Source organism: Hemitrygon akajei, chromosome 8 (assembly GCF_048418815.1).
Source record: "Hemitrygon akajei chromosome 8, sHemAka1.3, whole genome shotgun sequence".
Lineage (NCBI taxonomy): Eukaryota > Metazoa > Chordata > Chondrichthyes > Myliobatiformes > Dasyatidae > Hemitrygon > Hemitrygon akajei.
The window spans coordinates 82,408-89,267 of NC_133131.1; positions in this window are offsets into that span (position 1 = coordinate 82,408).

Genomic DNA, 6,860 nt, shown 5'->3' on the forward strand with positions numbered 1-6,860 from the left:
GGTCCTGGACTCCCCCACTATAGGAAACATCCTCTCCACATCCACTCTATCTGTGTCCTCTGGTCCTGGACTCTCCCACTATAGGAAACATCCTCTCCACATCCACTCTGTCTGTGTCCTCTGGACCTAGACTCCCCCACTATAGGAAACATCCTCTCCACATCCACTCTGTCTGTGTCCTCTGGTCCTAGACTCCCCCACTATAGGAAACATCCTCTCCAAATCCACTCTATCTGTGTCCTCTGGTCCTGGACTCCCCCACTATAGGAAACATCCTCTCCATTCTATCTGTGTCCTCTGGTCCTAGACTCCCCCACTATAGGAAACATCCTCTCCACATCCACTCTATCTGTGTCCTCTGGTCCTAGACTCCCCCACTATAGGAAACATCCTCTCCACACCCACTCTATCTGTGTCCTCTGGTCCTAGACTCCCCCACTATAGGAAACATCCTCTCCACGTCCACTCTATCTGTGTCCTCTGGTCCTAGACTCCCCCACTATAGGAAACATCCTCTCCACGTCCACTCTGTCTGTGTCCTCTGGTCCTGGACTCTCCCACTATAGGAAACATCCTCTCCACGTCCACTCTGTCTGTGTCCTCTGGTCCTGGACTCTCCCACTATAGGAAACATCCTCTCCACGTCCACTCTGTCTGTGTCCTCTGGTCCTGGACTCTCCCATTATAGGAAACATCCTCTCCACATCCACTCTGTCTGTGTCCTCTGGTCCTGGACTCTCCCACTATAGGAAACATCCTCTCCACATCCACTCTGTCTGTGTCCTCTGGTCCTAGACTCCCCCACTATAGGAAACATCCTCTCCACATCCACTCTGTCTGTGTCCTCTGGTCCTGGACTCCCCCACTATAGGAAACATCCTCTCCACATCCACTCTATCTGTGTCCTCTGGTCCTGGACTCCCTCCACTATAGGAAACATCCTCTCCACATCCACTCTATCTGTGTCCTCTGGTCCTAGACTCCCCCACTATAGGAAACATCCTCTTCACATCCACTCTATCTGTGTCCTCTGGTCCTAGACTCCCCCACTATAGGAAACATCCTCTCCACACCCACTCTATCTGTGTCCTCTGGTCCTAGACTCCCCCACTATAGGAAACATCCTCTCCACAGCCACTCTATCTGTGTCCTCTGGTCCTAGACTCCCCCACTATAGGAAACATCCTCTCCACATCCACTCTATCTGTGACCTCTGTATCTAGACTCCCCCACTATAGGAAACATTCTCTCCACATCCACTCTATCTGTGTCCTCTGGTCCTGGACTCCCCCACTATAGGAAACATCCTCTCCACATCCACTCTATCTGTGTCCTCTGGTCCTGGACTCCCCCACTATAGGAAACATCCTCTCCACATCCACTCTATCTGTGTCCTCTGGTCCTAGACTCCCCCACTATAGGAAACATCCTCTCCACATCCACTCTATCTGTGTCCTCTGGTCCTAGACTCCTCCACTATAGGAAACATCCTCTCCACATCCACTCTATCTGTGTCCTCTGGTCCTAGACTCCCCCACTATAGGAAACATCCTCTCCACATCCACTCTATCTGTGTCCTCTGGTCCTAGGCTCCCCCACTATAGGAAACATCCTCTCCACATCCACTCTATCTGTGTCCTCTGGTCCTAGACTCCCCCACTATAGGAAACATCCTCTCCATTCTATCTGTGTCCTCTGGTCCTAGACTCCCCCACTATAGGAAACATCCTCTCCACATCCACTCTATCTGTGTCCTCTGGTCCTAGACTCCCCCACTATAGGAAACATCCTCTTCACGTCCACTCTATCTGTGTCCTCTGGTCCTAGACTCCCCCACTATAGGAAACATCCTCTCCACGTCCACTCTGTCTGTGTCCTCTGGTCCTGGACTCTCCCACTATAGGAAACATCCTCTCCACATCCACTTTGTCTGTGTCCTCTGGTCCTAGACTCCCCCACTATAGGAAACATCCTCTCCACGTCCACTCTATCTGTGTCCTCTGGTCCTAGACTCCTCCACTATAGGAAACATCCTCTCCACATCCACTCTATCTGTGTCCTCTGGTCCTGGACTCCCCCACTATAGGAAACATCCTCTCCACATCCACTCTATCTGTGTCCTCTGGTCCTAGACTCCTCCACTATAGGAAACATCCACTCTATCTGTGTCCTCTGGTCCTAGACTCCCCCACTATAGGAAACATCCTCTCCACATCCACTCTATCTGTGTCCTCTGGTCCTAGGCTCCCCCACTATAGGAAACATCCTCTCCACATCCACTCTATCTGTGTCCTCTGGTCCTAGACTCCCCCACTATAGGAAACATGCTCTCCACATCCACTCTATCTGTGTCCTCTGGTCCTAGATTCCCCCACTATAGGAAACATCCTCTCCACATCCACTCTATCTGTGTCCTCTGGTCCTGGACTCCCCCACTATAGGAAACATCCTCTCCACATCCACTCTGTCTGTGTCCTCTGGTCCTAGACTCCCCCACTATAGGAAACATCCTCTCCACATCCACTCTATCTGTGTCCTCTGGTCCTAGACTCCCCCACTATAGGAAACATCCTCCCCACATCCACTCTATCTGTGTCCTCTGGTCCTAGACTCCCCCACTATAGGAAACATCCTCTCCACACCCACTCTATCTGTGTCCACTGGTCCTAGACTCCCCCACTATAGGAAACATCCTCTCCACACCCACTCTATCTGTGTCCTCTGGTCCTAGACTCCCCCACTATAGGAAACATCCTCTCCACACCCACTCTATCTGTGTCCTCTGGTCCTAGACTCCCCCACTATAGGAAACATCCTCTCCATTCTATCTGTGTCCTCTGGTCCTAGACTCCCCCACTATAGGAAACATCCTCTCCACATCCACTCTATCTGTGTCCTCTGGTCCTAGACTCCCCCACTATAGGAAACATCCTCTCCACACCCACTCTATCTGTGTCCTCTGGTCCTAGACTCCCCCACTATAGGAAACATCCTCTCCACATCCACTCTATCTGTGTCCTCTGGTCCTGGACTCCCCCACTATAGGAAACATCCTCTCCACATCCACTCTATCTGTGTCCTCTGGTCCTGGACTCTCCCACTATAGGAAACATCCTCTCCACATCCACTCTGTCTGTGTCCTCTGGTCCTAGACTCCCCCACTATAGGAAACATCCTCTCCACATCCACTCTGTCTGTGTCCTCTGGTCCTAGACTCCCCCACTATAGGAAACATCCTCTCCAAATCCACTCTATCTGTGTCCTCTGGTCCTGGACTCCACTATAGGAAACATCCTCTCCACATCCACTCTGTCTGTGTCCTCTGGTCCTAGACTCCCCCACTATAGGAAACATCCTCTCCACATCCACTCTATCTGTGTCCTCTGGTCCTAGACTCCCCCACTATAGGAAACATCCTCCCCACATCCACTCTATCTGTGTCCTCTGGTCCTAGACTCCCCCACTATAGGAAACATCCTCTCCACACCCACTCTATCTGTGTCCTCTGGTCCTAGACTCCCCCACTATAGGAAACATCCTCTCCACACCCACTCTATCTGTGTCCTCTGGTCCTAGACTCCCCCACTATAGGAAACATCCTCTCCACACCCACTCTATCTGTGTCCTCTGGTCCTAGACTCCCCCACTATAGGAAACATCCTCTCCATTCTATCTGTGTCCTCTGGTCCTAGACTCCCCCACTATAGGAAACATCCTCTCCACATCCACTCTATCTGTGTCCTCTGGTCCTAGACTCCCCCACTATAGGAAACATCCTCTCCACACCCACTCTATCTGTGTCCTCTGGTCCTAGACTCCCCCACTATAGGAAACATCCTCTCCACGTCCACTCTATCTGTGTCCTCTGATCCTAGACTCCCCCACTATAGGAAACATCCTCTCCACGTCCACTCTGTCTGTGTCCTCTGGTCCTGGACTCTCCCACTATAGGAAACATCCTCTCCACGTCCACTCTGTCTGTGTCCTCTGGTCCTGGACTCTCCCACTATAGGAAACATCCTCTCCACGTCCACTCTGTCTGTGTCCTCTGGTCCTGGACTCTCCCATTATAGGAAACATCCTCTCCACATCCACTCTGTCTGTGTCCTCTGGTCCTGGACTCTCCCACTATAGGAAACATCCTCTCCACATCCACTCTGTCTGTGTCCTCTGGTCCTAGACTCCCCCACTATAGGAAACATCCTCTCCACACCCACTCTATCTGTGTCCTCTGGTCCTAGACTCCCCCACTATAGGAAACATCCTCTCCACAGCCACTCTATCTGTGTCCTCTGGTCCTAGACTCCCCCACTATAGGAAACATCCTCTCCATTCTATCTGTGTCCTCTGGTCCTAGACTCCCCCACTATAGGAAACATCCTCTCCATATCCACTCTATCTGTGTCCTCTGGTCCTAGACTCCCCCACTATAGGAAACATCCTCTTCACGTCCACTCTATCTGTGTCCTCTGGTCCTAGACTCCCCCACTATAGGAAACATCCTCTCCACGTCCACTCTGTCTGTGTCCTCTGGTCCTGGACTCTCCCACTATAGGAAACATCCTCTCCACATCCACTTTGTCTGTGTCCTCTGGTCCTAGACTCCCCCACTATAGGAAACATCCTCTCCACGTCCACTCTATCTGTGTCCTCTGGTCCTAGACTCCTCCACTATAGGAAACATCCTCTCCACATCCACTCTATCTGTGTCCTCTGGTCCTGGACTCCCCCACTATAGGAAACATCCTCTCCACATCCACTCTATCTGTGTCCTCTGGTCCTGGACTCCCCCACTATAGGAAACATCCTCTCCACATCCACTCTATCTGTGTCCTCTGGACCTAGACTCCCCCACTATAGGAAACATCCTCTCCACATCCACTCTATCTGTGTCCTCTGGTCCTAGACTCCTCCACTATAGGAAACATCCTCTCCACATCCACTCTATCTGTGACCTCTGTATCTAGACTCCCCCACTATAGGAAACATTCTCTCCACATCCACTCTATCTGTGTCCTCTGGTCCTGGACTCCCCCACTATAGGAAACATCCTCTCCACATCCACTCTATCTGTGTCCTCTGGTCCTGGACTCCCCCACTATAGGAAACATCCTCTCCACATCCACTCTATCTGTGTCCTCTGGTCCTAGACTCCCCCACTATAGGAAACATCCTCTCCACATCCACTCTATCTGTGTCCTCTGGTCCTAGACTCCTCCACTATAGGAAACATCCTCTCCACATCCACTCTATCTGTGTCCTCTGGTCCTAGACTCCCCCACTATAGGAAACATCCTCTCCACATCCACTCTATCTGTGTCCTCTGGTCCTAGGCTCCCCCACTATAGGAAACATCCTCTCCACATCCACTCTATCTGTGTCCTCTGGTCCTAGACTCCCCCACTATAGGAAACATCCTCTCCACATCCACTCTATCTGTGTCCTCTGGTCCTAGACTCCCCCACTATAGGAAACATCCTCTCCACATCCACTCTATCTGTGTCCTCTGGTCCTGGACTCCCCCACTATAGGAAACATCCTCTCCACATCCACTCTATCTGTGTCCTCTGGTCCTGGACTCTCCCACTATAGGAAACATCCTCTCCACATCCACTCTGTCTGTGTCCTCTGGTCCTAGACTCCCCCACTATAGGAAACATCCTCTCCACATCCACTCTGTCTGTGTCCTCTGGACCTAGACTCCCCCACTATAGGAAACATCCTCTCCAAATCCACTCTATCTGTGTCCTCTGGTCCTGGACTCCCCCACTATAGGAAACATCCTCTCCACATCCACTCTGTCTGTGTCCTCTGGTCCTAGACTCCCCCACTATAGGAAACATCCTCTCCACATCCACTCTATCTGTGTCCTCTGGTCCTAGACTCCCCCACTATAGGAAACATCCTCCCCACATCCACTCTATCTGTGTCCTCTGGTCCTAGACTCCCCCACTATAGGAAACATCCTCTCCACACCCACTCTATCTGTGTCCACTGGTCCTAGACTCCCCCACTATAGGAAACATCCTCTCCACACCCACTCTATCTGTGTCCTCTGGTCCTAGACTCCCCCACTATAGGAAACATCCTCTCCACACCCACTCTATCTGTGTCCTCTGGTCCTAGACTCCCCCACTATAGGAAACATCCTCTCCACATCCACTCTATCTGTGACCTCTGTATCTAGACTCCCCCACTATAGGAAACATTCTCTCCACATCCACTCTATCTGTGTCCTCTGGTCCTGGACTCCCCCACTATAGGAAACATCCTCTCCACATCCACTCTATCTGTGTCCTCTGGTCCTGGACTCCCCCACTATAGGAAACATCCTCTCCACATCCACTCTATCTGTGTCCTCTGGTCCTAGACTCCCCCACTATAGGAAACATCCTCTCCACATCCACTCTATCTGTGTCCTCTGGTCCTAGACTCCTCCACTATAGGAAACATCCTCTCCACATCCACTCTATCTGTGTCCTCTGGTCCTAGACTCCCCCACTATAGGAAACATCCTCTCCACATCCACTCTATCTGTGTCCTCTGGTCCTAGGCTCCCCCACTATAGGAAACATCCTCTCCACATCCACTCTATCTGTGTCCTCTGGTCCTAGACTCCCCCACTATAGGAAACATCCTCTCCACATCCACTCTATCTGTGTCCTCTGGTCCTAGACTCCCCCACTATAGGAAACATCCTCTCCACATCCACTCTATCTGTGTCCTCTGGTCCTGGACTCCCCCACTATAGCAAACATCCTCTCCACATCCACTCTATCTGTGTCCTCTGGTCCTGGACTCTCCCACTATAGGAAACATCCTCTCCACATCCACTCTGTCTGTGTCCTCTGGTCCTAGAC